The sequence below is a fragment of the Trachemys scripta genome, chromosome 16 (assembly GCF_013100865.1).
Source record: "Trachemys scripta elegans isolate TJP31775 chromosome 16, CAS_Tse_1.0, whole genome shotgun sequence".
Lineage (NCBI taxonomy): Eukaryota > Metazoa > Chordata > Testudines > Emydidae > Trachemys > Trachemys scripta.
This window is the reverse complement of record NC_048313.1, coordinates 14,501,610-14,517,316: the sequence shown is the minus strand read 5'-3', so window position 1 is coordinate 14,517,316 and position 15,707 is coordinate 14,501,610. Positions and strand designations below refer to the sequence as shown.

The 15,707-nt window shown below is 49.8% G+C and overlaps 1 protein-coding gene across 3 annotated transcripts in view; it reads left to right on the top strand.

The window, feature by feature from the left end:
• R3HDM2 (R3H domain containing 2) overlaps nucleotides 1-15,707 on the top strand; it is a 99,856-nt gene that overhangs the window by 13,171 nt on the left and 70,978 nt on the right. The window contains exons 2-3 of one of the 3 annotated variants that reach the window (XM_034792218.1): nucleotides 7,776-7,838; nucleotides 12,242-12,481. The exons of 1 other annotated variant lie outside the window; for it this stretch is intronic. The gene's annotated coding sequence lies outside the window, so the exon portion shown is untranslated. The remainder of the gene's footprint in view (nucleotides 1-7,775; nucleotides 7,839-12,241; nucleotides 12,482-15,707) is intronic. One more of the 3 variants, XM_034792220.1, reaches the window with a different exon arrangement.

Sequence of the window (15,707 nt, the reverse complement as noted above, 5' to 3'; positions counted from 1 at the left end):
TGGGAGAAAAGGGTGCTCAGGGTCTTTGAAAGCAGGACGTTTATCATCATCCCCCCCCCCCCCCCCAAACTTGACAATTCAAATGTTATAGAGCAGTGGTTCTCAAAGTAGGGCCGCCGTCCCTCGGCCCGTGCCGCTTCCTGCAGCCCCCGTTGGCCTGGAGCGGCGAACCGCAGCCAGTGGGAGCCGTGATCGGCCGAACCTGCGGATGCGGCAGGTAAACAAACCGGCCCAGCCCGCCAGGGGCTTTCCCTGAACAAGCGGTGGCCCTAGTTTGAGAACCACTGTTGTAGAGCAATTTTCATCCCCCCAAAGTTAGTGATGAGCACCCCTTCCCCCATAGAGAAAGGCTGCCCGTCTTTTTAGTTTAACGTTTTGTTTCTCCAGTCTCTGTCAAAACTCAAACAGCTAAAGGCCTCAAATCTGGCCATACCAATGGGCTGAGCCAAGCAGAGAAAATGTTGACTCCCAGGAAGAACGCGTGTGAACACATGTGAACTCCTGTGGCCACGATCAAGTCTGAAGTCGGTTTAGCACGGTCACTGAACTCTCTCCAAGTCAGTGCCATTATGACATGGCTGCAGTGGAGCTGCTCTGTGAAACACTCGGCTCCTCTCCAAGCCAAAGTCTGTCTTCTTAGTTGCCACCTCTTGCAGTAGCTTGTAATATTCTTAAAGCCCCTGCTCCTGAAGTCGGGTGATGATGGGAGAATTTCAACTTCCTTTAAGGGGGAAAAAAAGAAAGTGTCTAGCCCTCGTGGCTGCAGAGAAAAGCTTGAAAAGACCAACTCTAAAGTCTCCAGAACTAGAAGGCAAATAAACAGAACCAAAATTCATTCTTCTTAGTTTATTTTAATCTCCATGATTTTTAAGCCACTCGTGATTTTTTGGGTGAGCGTATGATTTTTGAACACTTGGGGGTGGCAATAGTTTAGGGGATGCAGTGGGGCCTGGACATGAGCATGTTTGCAGCAGCTTTGGCAGCCAGCTGGCTGGGGGTGGTGGAAGGATTTCCTGTTTTGCTGTGCACCAAAGGGCACTTCTCTTGTGCAGAAGTACTTTGGCCGTCTGTTCAGCCAGGCGGGTAAAAGTGCCCCTCTCTTGCCTCACCTTATAAAATCATGCTGCCTTTTGAGTTGCCAGTTAAGTGCTGTTCTTCCACCTAATAAATTTGTTTTACAGCTCCGTGGGAGGGGTGGTCAGGTTAATTGCGTGTTACTGCTACTGGCAAATTTAACTGTTTAAATAAAACTATGGGGGGTGGGGTTGTGTCACACTTTCAAATTAAAGTGAGTTGCTGTTTTTCCTGTTTAAAACTGAAACTTGCTATTTGTTATAAACCAGTATCCCACGTCACTTGCTTCTCTGGTAGACGCTCTAGCTCCTCCCACCTCCTAAAGCCTCTTGAGACCTGAACTGGATGTGTGGCTGGTGGGGAACTCGTTAGAAGTAAGGCACAGGGTTTTGGGTTGTTTTCTTCACACAACGCTCAGTCAGCCTGTGGAACTCTTTGCCCAAGGACATTGTGAAGGCCAAGACTATAACAGGGTTCAAAAAAGAACTAGATAAGGTCATGGAGGATAGGTCCATCAATAGCGATTAGCCAGGATGGGCAGGGATGCAAAACCATGCTTGGAAGTGTCCCTAGCCTCTGTTTGCCAGAAGCTGGGAATGGGTGATGGGATGGATCACTTGATGAATCCCTGTTCCGTTCATTCCCTCTGAAACACCTGGCTTTGGCCGCTCTCGGAAGACAGGATACTGGGCTAGGTGGACCATTGGTCTGACCCAGTATGGCCGTTCTTATCTTCTGAACGTCAGGTTAATTAGCCATTGGAACAATTTAGGGAGGGATGTGATGGATCCTCCCTCACTTAAAGTCTGTAAATCCAGACTGGGTTTTCTAAAAGATCTGCTCTCGCTCAAACAGAAGTTATGGGCTTGGTGCACAGATTAGTCTTGGCTGAGGGCCTCTGGCCCGTGTGAGGCAGGAGGTCAGATTAGATGATGATAATGGTCCCTTCTAGCCTTAAAATCAATGGATCGGTTGACACAGATCTGCCCCAGAGGCATTTCAAGAGATTTAGCTATTGTCTAGAGCAGCATGAGTTACAGTTTGTTGGCTCGTGTCAAGTCTTTTGTTTTAATAGAAGTGGTAGGACTGTCACATGGGTTCTTTGATTATGGGACTCAAGCCAGGCATGAAGATAAAGTTTATCAGCCAGAGAATAACAACGGCTTATTCTTCTCTAACCCCTTTTGTCTGAACATCTCAGAGCCCTTTACAAAGATGACTGGTGGTGTCCATGTTTTAAAGACGGGGAAACTGAGGCACGGAACAATGAACTGACTTGGACAAATGTCACATACAAGTCAGTGGAACAGAACCCAGAAATCTTGACTCCCTGGTTCCCTTTTCTCACTCCTCGTCCATGGCTTGGAATAAAGAACCCAGGAGTCCTGGGTTTCAGTCTCCTGCTTTCAGTCATTAGATCGCAGAGTCAAGGTTGAAAGACAGACTACACTGACGCACTCGCACTCACTGGGCTGGGAGATGCTGAATATTGTTTGTAAATAACATCTGCTGTGGCTATAATATATTAACATCTGGCAGAAGCAACCAATATTTTAACTTTTGTGAGACTGACTCATTTGAATTTCATGGAGATTGATGGGGAAGCGTCATGAAATTTAGCTGGGACGAGGCCTTAAGATTTTGGCTAAACGTCAGGAATACAAGCTCAGTTGGCACGAATGACTGACGCTTGAGTGGCTAATTACTCACTTTTATGGCTTTTTCCACTTTCCTGGTGTGGTTCACATTGAGAAGTCATTAATCCTGTTCTTTCTGACCACACAGCCTATTACACTGGCAAAAACTCCCTGTCCCAAATGCGGCTTATCCCATTAGGGGACAGAAGTAATCCCCTCCTCCTTAGCCAGCAGGGTGAAGGATGCGGTAAACCGGCTCAGAACACAGAAACCAACCAGTACAATGAATGGGCCCATAGTGTTCTCCGCTGAGCGCATGTTGTGTGCGATATTTATTATTTCACCTGTGAGGCCTAGTTTTACAGCGTTTTCTGTTGGGCCTGGTCTGCACTTAAAACATATTGGCATAGCTATGTCTAGATAATACTGTGGTCTAGAAAATACGTAGTCCTGCTTTGAGTGCAAGGGCCTGGACTAGAAGACCTCTCGAAGTCTCTTCCAGTCTTATGATTCCACGATACCTATGATAATATCTGTGATGTCCATCAGGGATGTGAAAAAACACAGCCCTAGTGACCTAGCTATGCTGGCAAACCCCCCCAGCATGGAAGCAGCTACGCCGACAGACGAGTGCTTGTGTTGGCATGGCTAGTGTTGTTTAGGGAGACGGTGTTCCTATACCAGCAGAAAAATTCCTTCTGTCAGTGTGAGCTGCATCTGCTCTAGCGGGTTATGCCGGCATAGGCTCTGTAGTGTAGACGTAGCCTTAGTGACGCCAGGTCCTTCTCTGAGACCTCGACCTCTGGCAGTGCATTTTCCCTGCACCATGTTCTTGGTTGCAGAGCTGGCATTGTGTGAGACTTACCAGAGCGTACCAGCTGGGCTACCTGTCCCAGGGAGGGGTTGCGTCTCTGGTTCATTTCTGTGGGGGGCACTTGGCTGAGGGGCTTTTTAACCCATCTTTGCATTTAAACTGCTCCCCAGCCTGGCTTAATCCTCCTAGGTCATTGTGGCTCATGTAATGCCAAAGCCCACTGTTGAGGCAGGTGCGTCCTTTCTGCAGCCCTATAGAGAGGCAGTCTGTCTCTCCCGCAGGACTGCAAGCACTTGTGGGTCTGTAGCCAGGACCAGCTGAGCAAGCAGGTGCTTGGGGCGGCCAAGGGGAAGGGGCGGCACGTCGGCCTCTTTGGCGGCGGGTCCCTCTCGGAGGGAAGGACCTGCTGCCGAAGAAGAAAGCGGCGCGGTGGAGCTACAGGCGATCGCGGCTTTTTTTTTTTTTTTTCCGCCGCTTGGTGTAGCAAAAACCCTGGAGCCGGCCCTGTCTGTATCCAGGGAAATTCCAAAGGCAGGATGCGATTCTACAGTGGTCACTGTTCACTGACGCTGAGCCTGATTGTTAGGCTTCCTAGAATGTCTTTGCTAATTATTTGAAGCTAAATAATGAAGACTCTCCAATGAAGGCTCCATGGCATTCAAAGCTGACACATACTATCTTGGTACCTAGCAGAGATCACCCCAGTTTGGGACCTTTAATATTCTGCTCTGAATGGGTCCTACTCAGTACAAGCTCCCCATGTTCCAATCAGGCCTAACCCTAAATTGCCGAGGGTGGAATTCCCAGAAAGGAGATTTGGGCTTGTTTACATGAGGAAATTGACCGGAATATCTATTCTGCAATGGGGATTCCAAAGTGGATTAAGCTAAACTGTAAAACAGGCACTCTTATTCCAGATTGAGTGTCCACACAGGGAGTTATTGCAGAATAGCTGTTGTGCTTTAAATTCCCAATCTACCTTATTCCAGAACAATTTCCCCATGTAGACACTTATTCCACGTGTTGAGCCATGCCTAAAGTTAAAAAGCTAGTGGAATGGAGTGGTAAAACTTATCTGTAAAACATATCTCTGTAGTAATGCAATCCACATCGCTCCCAGAAAACCCAAGGACTGTTTTCTACAGTTACTGTCTGTTGTAATTTTAGATATAGGGGGGCGGGATAGCTCAGTGGTTTGAGCATTGGCCTGCTAAACCCAGGGTTGTGAGTTCAATCCTTGAGGGGGCCACTTAGGGATCTGGGGCAAAATCAGTACTTGGTCCTGCTAGTGAAGACAGGGGGCTGGACTTGATGACCTTTCAAGGTCCCTTCCAGTTCTAGGAGATAGGATATCTCCATTTATTTATTTATTTATTTATTTATTTATTTATTTATTTAATATGTATTCAGCACATTTTGTACACCTAGTGTCTCTGCTTACAAAACACAGAATGATCTTACTAGGGAGACTTCTAGAACAACTGACAGGGGGATCATAGGTTTAGATATGATGGTGATAGAGACTCAAGATTAAAAGGCTACCATCTATAAAGCAAAGAAGAGAGGCTGCTGGCAATTAGATTTCATAGACTCCTAGAATATCAGGGTTGGAAGGGACCTCAGGAGGTATCTAGTCCAACCCCCTGCTTAAAGCAGGACCAGCCCCCACCTAAATCATCCCAGCCAGGGCTTTGTCAAGCCTGACCTTAAAAACCCCTAAGGATGGAGATTCCACCATCTCCCTAGGGAACCCATTCCGGTGCTTCACCACCCTCCTAGTGAAAAAGTTTTTCCAAATATCCAACCTAAACCTCCCTCACTGCAACTTGAGACCATCGCTCCTTGTTCTGTCATCTGCCACCACTGAGAACAGTCTAGATCAGTGGTTCCCAAACTTTAACAACCTGTGAACCCCTTTCACTAAAATGTCAAGTCTCGCGAACCCCCTCCTAAAAATGACTATTTCCAGGGATTTTCTCCTTTACCTGAGTATAAATTATAAAAGCAGTGATCTGGGAAATATAAAATTTGTTTTTATGATATGCTTATTACACACTATTTATTATTAATTATTGATCATTACAGTATTTTTATTACATTATTAAAATGGCAACACTCTTCCAAGAACTCACTTTCATAGCTTGTATCAATTTGAATAAGCCTGTTATAAGACAAGGCTCCTATGTTTCATCAAGGAGTATCAGTTATGAAACAGTATGAAGGTATTTAAGAAGCCAACTCAAAGGGTAGGTCTACACTACCCGGTAGTTCGGCAGCAAGCAAATCGAACTTCTGGGTTCGACTTATCGCGTCTTGTCTGGACGCGATAAGTCGAACCCGGAAGTGCTCGCCGTCGACTGCGGTACTCCAGCTCGGCGAGAGGAGTACCGCGAAGTCGACGGGGGAGCCTGCCTGCCGCGTCTGGACCGAGGTAAGTTCGAACTAAGGTACTTCGAACTTCAGCTACGTTATTCACGTAGCTGAAGTTGCGTACCTTAGTTCGAATTGGGGGGTTAGTGTAGACCAGGCCAAAGAGTTCCTCTTACACAAGCATTGAGATCTTGAGCTGTCCAGGCCAACACCACATGTTACAACAAAGCTTAAACTTGTTCTTCATAATAATTTTAAAAACAATACTAGCTGCCTATTTCATTTTAAAAACAGCAAAAAATATCCACCGCCCTTTCCATTGAAGTTTAAATCTCCTCAGTGTGATAGATAGGCTTGCTTTGATCTGCTTAGCTCTTGGAAGTCCAGAGGCTCCGGGCTGCTGACCACATGCTGCCCGGAGTTCCTAGGGACAGCTCTGTCCACTATTAGGGAATTTTTTCCCACGAACCCCCAGGGGGTCACGAACCCCAGTTCGGGAACCACTGGTCTAGATCCATCCTCTTTGGAACCCCCCTTCAGATAGTTGAAGGCTGCTATCAAATCCCCCCTCACTCTTCTCTTCTGCAGACTAAATAAGTCCAGTTCCCTCAGACTTGTCTCCCTTCATTGAGTATCTGCAAGAGAATGACTCAAATCAGGGATGGAGATCCACCTGGCTTTTTAACAGGAGAGAATCCATTAGAGGATGAATCTATAGGCAAACATCCTTGTTCATAACTGTAGATGCCCACTATGTGCTTTCAACAGATATTTACAGTACAGCTTGGTCTCTTTGTTACGTTTGGAAAATTTGGGGGCTGTTCTCATTAATGTTTCATTCTTTAAAATTCCAATAAATAATTAAAAAAGAAAGAAAGAAAGAAAGAAACACCCCAGTTCACTGGACTCGGGTTATTTCCGTAATCTCTGCTTCTGCTACAGTAATGTTACTTGCAAGCCTGAAATAGCAGCCGGCAGCCAAGCGCCATCAGCATCACTATAGATAATTCACCTTCACTCTGTGCTTGGCTTTTATATCTTCTTCGCACTGTGGTGTCAGATAGCAGCCCAGTGCTTGCCATGGGTAGCCCCTGGTCATAGGAGATGTAAACAATACCATGAAAATCCCTGGTCTGGTTGAGGCCGAGCAGGGAAAGACCTAAAATTAGACCCTCAGCAGCTGTGTTTTGGTTTGCAGGCGGATGAGCCTGCATCCCAACGTCCCTTTTGCTCAGCCTTGCTGCTCTGGCACTGAAATATCCAACCCCCCTGGCTCTCTTGCTGCTCTGCGCCACAGGGGCAGTTTGGCAGGCAGGAGACAGCCGAGGGTGTTTTGTTACACATTAGCTTTTCAAGAACAAGTCGATTTTCCTAAGATCACGAGGGCATTTCAAACTGAAATATTGATGGAACCGCGGGCCTCTCAATTGTAACTCCGTTCCATGTATTTGTGTATGTATTTTTTCTTTATTTAACATCTTCCCTACATTAGCAGTTCATGTGCCAGGTTAAGAATGTGATTTTTTCCATTAGAACTGCATTAACGGTTGAGCAAGCTAGCAAAGAGGAGCCCATTGCAAATAAGAGATGCAGCGGGCTGGGTTGCAATGGAGAGTTCCACTAATATTGAATTTCTGAGAAGTGGACTTTTTTCACTTCCACTGAGTGGCCTGTTAAGTTACCTTCCCTCGTAATTTTTAAAATCTCACTTTTTGTACTAAACCCTGGGATATTTGGGAAAACGAAATGTTTACTGACCGTCTCGTTCCCTCCAACCCACAGATGGCCGTGTTAGTTATTGGGTCACTTGTGAGTAACAGCCACGTGTGCGAGCATGGGGCTAGCTAAAAAGGTAACAAGAAAAGAGGTTTTGCTTTCAGGTGTCTCCCCCTGCCCCCCTTGGATATACTTGCCTGGCCAATGCAGTCCTCCTTCTGAAAAAGGTAGGACAAATGTTGATGCCTTTTTAAGTAGCAACACACAGTCCTGGTCCAGGACTCTGGTTCTTAGATGCTACCACCATCCAAATCATGATTATATTGTTGAGTTCCTAATCAATCAATAAGCAGAGGTTTGGGTGGCTTGGCTGCAGTGTCTCGGCGGCGCAGATCCGTTTTCTGCTCAGCTTTTCTCTGTCTCTCTCTTTCCCTCCTCCCCGTTCCCCTGACTTCGGCATGTGTTCTATTTTTAAACCCTGCTGCACTCTATTGCGGCATTTCTCTTCCTGAATTATTTATCATTGTTTGGAGCTGAATGGAGCAGTACGTTCTTTCCACTGCTCGCTGGGGCCCACGTGTCTGTCTTGAGCCGCTGACAGATTTGGTTCACGTCAAATCACGCTAGCCCCGGCTCGGAAGGGGCCGCACAGGATGATGGGAGTTTGGCCACGACCTGTGCTAACGGGGGATCATTCAGATTTTTTGTAGTTCGTATCGGCTTTGCCAGGGCGGCAGGGAGGGGAGAACGGCTGTGCTGCCCTAGGCTCTGGCTTGCATTCACAGTGGAGTTCAGTTTCACTGTTTTGACTGCTGACAACTTGCCCTTTGCTCTGGCTGCAGCTCAGGGAGGGAGGGAGAACCAGGAGCCTCTCCCTTGGTCCAGTACCCCACTGCATTGGGATGCAGATGGGTGTGACGGCTAAAGCTTGCTTTGGGGTCCTTGGTGTGTGTGTGGGGTGTGTGTGATTTCATTTGTTGGGGGCGGGGCGGCAGTTGTTTCTCTATATTTCCCCTCTTCCCCAAATACAGACCCTTATCCAAAGGAGAAGGGATGTCAGTGTTTAAAAGGAGTGGATGGGAAGGACTTTATTTCTGAGGGATTTTTCCAGCTACCTGCTAAAATTGATCAGTTCCTCTGCCCTCTTTCCCTGAGCGTCTCTCACCACTTCATTTCCTCTCCTTCTGTCTCTTCTCCTCCTCCTGTCCCTGTACCTTCCTTCTGCACCTATTCCCTGCTGGGGTTGGCTTCCTTTTATCATGCTCCCTTCTCCCCCATGCCTTCTTATCTTCTTCTGGCCTCTCCCGCAAGGTGGCAGGGGGTTGTCCATGCTGCTGCGTTAGTCCCTTAGTGGCAGGGAAGGAGCTGCACAGGTTCTCTCCTCTGCTAGGGGCGGCGTTGGTGGAGGAGGAGAGACAGCAGCAGCTGTCCTTCCTCCCCGCGTCCCCAGCAGGGGCAGTGGACTGTGCTGTGCTGCTGGTTGGAACTGCGGGCAAGAGAAGCCGCTGCACACAGGTGGGGTCCCAGCTGCAGGGTTGTCCGCCAGGAGTATTTCGTAACCTTGGTGCTGCATACAGCCCCTGCCTTGCTCCTCCCTAGCTGTTACCACTCAAGAAGGAGATCTTGGAGTCACTGTGGATCGCTCTCTGAAAACAGCCACTCAATGTGCAGCCGCAGTCAAAAAAGCGAACAGAATGTTGGGAATCATTAAGACAGGGATAGAGAATAGGACAGAAAATATCATATTGCCTCTGTATAAATCCATGGTACGCCCACATCTTGAATACTGCGTGCAGATGTGGTCGCCCCTTCTCAAAAAAGATCTATTGGAATTGGAAAAGGTTCAGAAAAGGGCAACAAAAATGACTAGGGGTATGGAACGGCTTCCATATGAGGAGAGATTAATAAAACTGGGACTTTTCAGCTTGGAAAAGAGACGGCTAAGGGGAGATATGACTGAGGTCTATAAAATCATGACTGGTGTGGAGAAAGTAGATAAGGAAGTGTTGTTTACTGCATCTCATAACACAAGAACTATGGGTCACCAAATGAAATTAATAGGCAGCAGGTTTAAAACAAATAAAAGGAAGTATATCTTCACACAATGCACAGTCAAGCTGTGGAACTCCTTGCCAGAGGATGTTGTGAAGGCCAAGACCATAACAGGGTTCAAAAAAGAACTAGATGAATTCATGGAGAGAAGCCTACTGAGCAAGGGCAAGCAGCGCTTTGGGGAAAGCTGGGATTTCCACAGTGAGTCTAATCCCCTGTTAGGTGCCACATGGCCTGGAGTCGGAGCAAAAGGTAGAAGATGAGTGGAGTGCAGTGGAGGGAGAACATGCATCAAGTGCAGCGTTCCCTCTGTATGAGGTGTGCTCCTGCGGATAAATCTGTGAGCTGTTCCAGGCCAAGGAAAAGACCCCACTAGCTCTAATGGTGCAGGATCCATCCCCTAAGGCGTGTCGTGGATTGTGGGTGTAGTCAGTAATGGAAAACCAGGGCAGCCCCTTCATTTACACCAGTCCTCGGTGTCAGGCCGAGATTGGACCCCGCCTCTACCGCTGGGAGTCCACCCAGAAACGGTTACGAACCAGAAGGCTGCTTAGCATCGTGTTCTCGTTGGCATGGGCCAGGCACGTCCCTACCAGGGTGCTTGATCGCTAGCGGCACTCCCGTCGTCGTCATGCCTTGGAAATCTTGGTGGGGAGCAGAGAGGCGGGGGGTGAGCTGGAAGAGCAGGCCAGCCCCATTAATAGTTAAGCAAGATAACCGGCAGCACGCTGCCAAAATGCGGCGTGCGCAGCCTGCCGTTAATATCAAGTCTCTGAGTAGCAGACAAACGTGATGCCTTGCAGTGCTTTCCATCTGATGCTTCTGTGATTCACGGTGAGCTGATACTTCTGTTCACTGGAACGCAAATCTAGGGCAAAACACTTTCCTATAGGATCCCAACGAGCAAAGTGCTAATTCTCGCTATGACCTAATTTGAGAATTCTCCTCTCCCACTCTCCGTGGCCAACCCAGCCTCCCTCGAGCTGGCTTACATTTGATAGCTGCGATACGGTGTTCTGGTTCTAGCCCTGTCCCGGCATTGCCCTGAGCTGCCTTGCGCCGCAGAGGTGGCGAGGGAGGCTTGCAGCTTGTTCTGGGTTTGTGCAGCACAACAGTGACCCGGTGTTTCCTGGTGGCGGGGGTGAGCTGAGGGCAGCTGCAAATCAAACTCCCGGTTTATGGTAGTGCAGGCGAAGGGTGTTGAGCTGGAGTCCTGGATGGCCCCGATATTTGGAACCCTCAAATCTCCCATGCACCCCATATATCAGAGTGGTAGCCGTGTTAGTCTGAATCTGTAAAAAGCAACAGAGGGTCCTGTGGCACCTTTGAGACTAACAGAAGTACTGGGAGCATAAGCTTTCGTGGGTAAGAACCTCACTCCTTCAGATGCACCCCATGTGACTCCTGCTTGGGGCTTCGTCCCTGTTCTCGTGTGTCCTGGTTACAGCCTGCTCTGAAGGAAGCACGGAGCAGGCCGGCAAGTGGCATTGGCACAGGCCCACTGGTTTGTGGGGGACTCCGTCACATGCCTGCACCCTGGTTTTCCTGGCTAAGGACAGCTGGAGGCAGCTCCCTCTGCACCGTTCCCAGCCTAGCTGGAAGGGCCTGCTTGAATTATGCTAGATTCCAGGCCTCAGGGTGTTGGCCCCCTCCCTCCCTGGAGATTTGCCCCGTCAGGGTCACGGTACCTGGATAACCACTTGGAGTAGATCGTTGTAAACAGGGATACGCTGCAGTTCGCACTGCTGCTGCGTTCCCTGGCGTGAAGTCCAGTAAATCTCTCCCAGTGCAAATAATGGCTTTGCCCATTTGCACAGGGGCACCTATCCCCAGGGCTGGAATTGGGGCAAATCCCAGTGTAGCTACATGCTGCCTGGAGTCCCGCTGCCCCCTCTGTCTCTTTCCCTCCCGCTGGTCATACGTTTGCTGCAGTCGGAACGTGGCTGGCAATGGCCAAGACAGCACAGGCCACAGCTTGTTCAGCAGTTAATGCAATTCCCCAGCATCCACGGGTGTTCCCCACCAGGACTCTGGGGTATCAAGTGAGATGTTTATCTAAAGCACCTTGCCCAGTTAGCAGCACAGTCTCGCCAGGGAGATTTCCTAGATCCCCGCTGATGGCAAATCCATGGGCTTTTGGTCCAATGGCAACAGGGGCCCAAGATACGCCTGCCATTGGGAACCCACAGTACAGGAGAGGCTGCTTCCTGCTTGGATCATGTTTGCTTCCCTTTATTGACGCTATGGAAGAAAACTACCTTGATCAGGAGTGAGACCGCAGTGTGGGGCAGGTGTCTGATCAAATAAGTGTGGGCCACTGGGTCCGCCTTCCCCATTCAAAGCCCGAGAAACCACAGGGAACTAAAGAGATTGAGGGACAGAATTCCTCATGCAGGCATAGGGCTGGAGTAACCATCACAGCTCCCCCGTACCTGCCATGGGGCGGGGAGGGGTGTCACTGCATCGATGTAAGTGTGGATCTGATGACCCCTTCCTCCGCCAGCCCTCTGGCCCACGTGGCTATTCCCTCCCCCACCACCTCACTCTTTGCTACACTGATCCATGTCTCTGTGTCCAGGGCCTGAGGTTGCAAAGGAGATCTAGCGAGTCTGGCGCCCTGTTCCTGTTCACTTCGCTCTGTTCGGCCCCATCGGGAACCCCAGGCTGAATGACTATACGACGTGCTGCCGGGCAGACTCCGCTCACCCCCTGGCTGAGCAGTGTTCGTGCCAGGAGCACCTTCTCCTGGCACGCTGAGATTTACGCTGGCTTCCAGTGCATTGCCGGAGCTGGTTTCAACCCAAGCGTCCTTACACAGGTACGGTGCTGCCTGCATACGACTCTGCCTCTCCTCGCATGATGCTGGAGTAGCTGAGATACTCACGCGAGATGGGAGGGACCTGGCAGCTGGAGTGCTGTCAGCAAGGGGTCCTCAACTCTGGAACTCGGAGCCCCAGTGGATCGTGGTTCCCAGCCCTTTTCTGGGCTGGAGGGGGAAGGGCTGATTAGTAACTGTCACACAAGGTGCCCTTTAAATACATTGAAATCAATAGCTGAGCACTGCCCCTCACCCCAGCTCCTGCAGGGTTTCAGTGGGCCGAGCTAGCCTCGTACGTACAGACCCACCGTGCTGCGGCAGCTTCATGCTGGGTGGATGCGGCTGCACAAACGGGGTTTGCATCAGTGCCGTCTCACCAGTTCAGTGCCAAGACGTGTGAACTTCGTGCTCTCTAGTGCAAACGAAGCTAGAAACTGTACCCCAGGGAGCACCTTGTATTGCAGCTCTTGGGATACGCTCAATAACCAGGTGACCCCTTCGGCCACAAGCGGGGAGGGCTGCAAGGGCTTCATCTGCATTTGCTTGGGAGGGAAGGTTCATGCCTGGGGGTGCTCTTTGCACCTATGCTGCTGGCTTGTTCCCCCGTAGTCCCATGCAACGTGCCAGCAGCCTCCTTGCAAGTCTAGAGCACAAACAATGCCCTTTGCTTCAGCATCTCTCCTGTGCTTCCCTGTCTCTGACCTAGATTTCATGGCGCGCACCCGGGGTCTGAGCAAACGGCGCTCAGCTGTGAAAAGCAGGAGCTGGGCAAGTTCCATGTGGGGCCTACCCGGCCCCCTGCTGCAATCCAGACTGTCTGGGGTGCGGGGGCTGACTCCCTGTCTTTTCCTCCCACCCAGGATTTGCTGCCTCCCAGCTGGGGGACAGGCGCAGCCGAGGAAAGCCTCACACACGTTTGTTTCGTGAAGGGGAAACGCTGCTGGCTCGAAAACAAGGCGTGTATTTAGGCTGCCATCTTTAAAAGGCCTGATGAGCCTGTAGTGATGTGCACCCCTTCCTCCCAGGGCAGCGCTCTGAAAGGTCCCGGGGGAGAAGCACGTGCAGGCTGTGGACTCTCCTCCTGCAGGTGGCTGTGCTGAGAGAGGAAGTGGCGCTGGTCAGGGTCTGCAGCACTTTCCTCTCTGCTTTAAGTCTGGCTTAATAACCAGCTGTGGTGTTTAAACCAAAGGGCCCCTGCAGCTTTCTTGGACATGTGCCAGGCCTGGTCACACCCTCTGAAGCATGCGGTTCCTTGAGGGTAGGAAGGCCAGGCAGCACAGGAGGGGCTGGAGGCGTGCTAGGGATTTCCTTTTACCCCACTGCTAATTTTGATGCTGCACAAGCTGCGGTACGCCAGGGGCTGCGCTAAGCTACCCTGAGCCAGAGAGGGGACGGGTTGGAGAGACTCATTGGAATGGCAAAGGAGCCTTAAGCCTGCAGAGTGCGTGATGGGCCAGTTAGCTGGGTCTTCTCTGTGCTGGGCTAAGCTCCCTGGCACACGCAAGGCTTGCCGGTACTTTTCCCAGTACTTAATCCTTTGTCCAATTCTGTAGCTACTCCATGCATGGGGCAGCTTAAGAATCTGGACCCCGTGCAGCCCTGTGAAGTCCTGCTGGCCTGAAGAGCAAAAGATGCTGCCTGGGAGCAAGGGGACCAGAGCGGAGAGCTCCAGGGTTAATCCCAAATCCAGGGAGTTAAAAAACAATGGTGAGTTCTGGGGCTAATCACCGAGAGCCCCGCGGCTCAGCTGGGTTCGGTTGCCACAGGAGTCACTCTGAGCACACGCTCTCTGCCACTGAGCATGTGCCACCAGACTCGCTTAGTGGTGAGCTGCACGTAGCGCTGCTGCAGAGCCAGCCAGTCACCGTCTCCCTTAGCTTCTGACTCCTCGCAGCTTTGCTGAGACCAGCTCTAGTCCAGAGAGAAATATACAGCCCCTGCCGCGCAGTCGTGCAGCCTCAGGCCCTGGTTCTGCAAGGAGGAATTCCAGTCCATTCGGTTCAAGGGGACGGTGTGTGTATCGAGTTATTCCCTGGGGCGTTTGCAGGATCAGGGCCCACGTTAGGCAGGCAGTGCACACTCCAGGCACATGGGGTGGCTTGGCAGAATGATCATTTGGACTGAGAATATCGATATTTATTTTCAAGCATTTTTTCCCCACTTTCTGTCAATTTGACATTTTCACAGTTGTGGGAAGTTCTGGGGGGATCAGACAATGAGGGGGGGTGTCGGACAGTAATTATTTAATGACAATAGATGTGCAGATTCAAAAAGTTAAGATTTATAACCATTTAAAACACAAGGTGTCGACATCACATATCGGAATGGACAAAGTAAATATCCTTAAAGCAAACTCTAAGAAGAGTTCTCAAGCAGCATTTTTCTTACTTTGCCTACCTGTAAGTTTTGATGATCCTGGGTGGAAATATTTTTTGTTCTTGGTTTGTGTGTGTACGATGACATTGACATTCATGGATAAAAATCGAATCCTTCCAAGCCTACACAAAGGGTCCCGTTTCAGAAGAGCTGGGATTCATTTCCCTGCTCCGCTTCAGACTCCCTGTGTGAATGTGAGCAAGTCATTTGGTCTTCAGTGTTGCTTGTCAGGCATGGGGGGAAAGTATTGAAATGATTGGGGTGGGGTGGATTTAAGGGACTCATACTCTATGGATCCGTGTCTTTCCATTTTGCAGCTTCTGATGTAAATGTTTCCTCGGGCAGAGTGTGAGGAGACTATTTATAATTACCAACATCTCGAAAGGTTTTAGAGGGAAGAATGGCTGGTCAAGAATATTCAGGTGTTGTTCACGTGGGCTCTGAGGTACGTCAACACTGCAGAGAAAAACCCGTGGCCCCGAGTCTCAGAGTCCGGGTCAGTTGACTCTGGCTGTGGGGCTAACAAATTGCTGTGTAGACGTTTGGGCTCGGGCTGGAGCCAGGACTTTGAGACCCCATCCCCCATTGCTGGGTTTCAGAGACCGGACTCCAACAGAATATCAACACTGCTGGTTTGAGGCCCACAGTCCAAGCCCTGTGAACCTGAGTCAGTTGACTTGGGCTCTGAGCGACACGGTCGTGGGTCTTTAACTGCAGTGTAGACGTACCATAAGGTGCTGATTCAGGAAAGCACTTTAAACATCTTAAGTTGCATGGGGCTTTAAGCGTGTGCTTAAATTTAAACACCTACTTAAAAAGATTTCTTTGTAGCTCAAGACAGTCATTCATC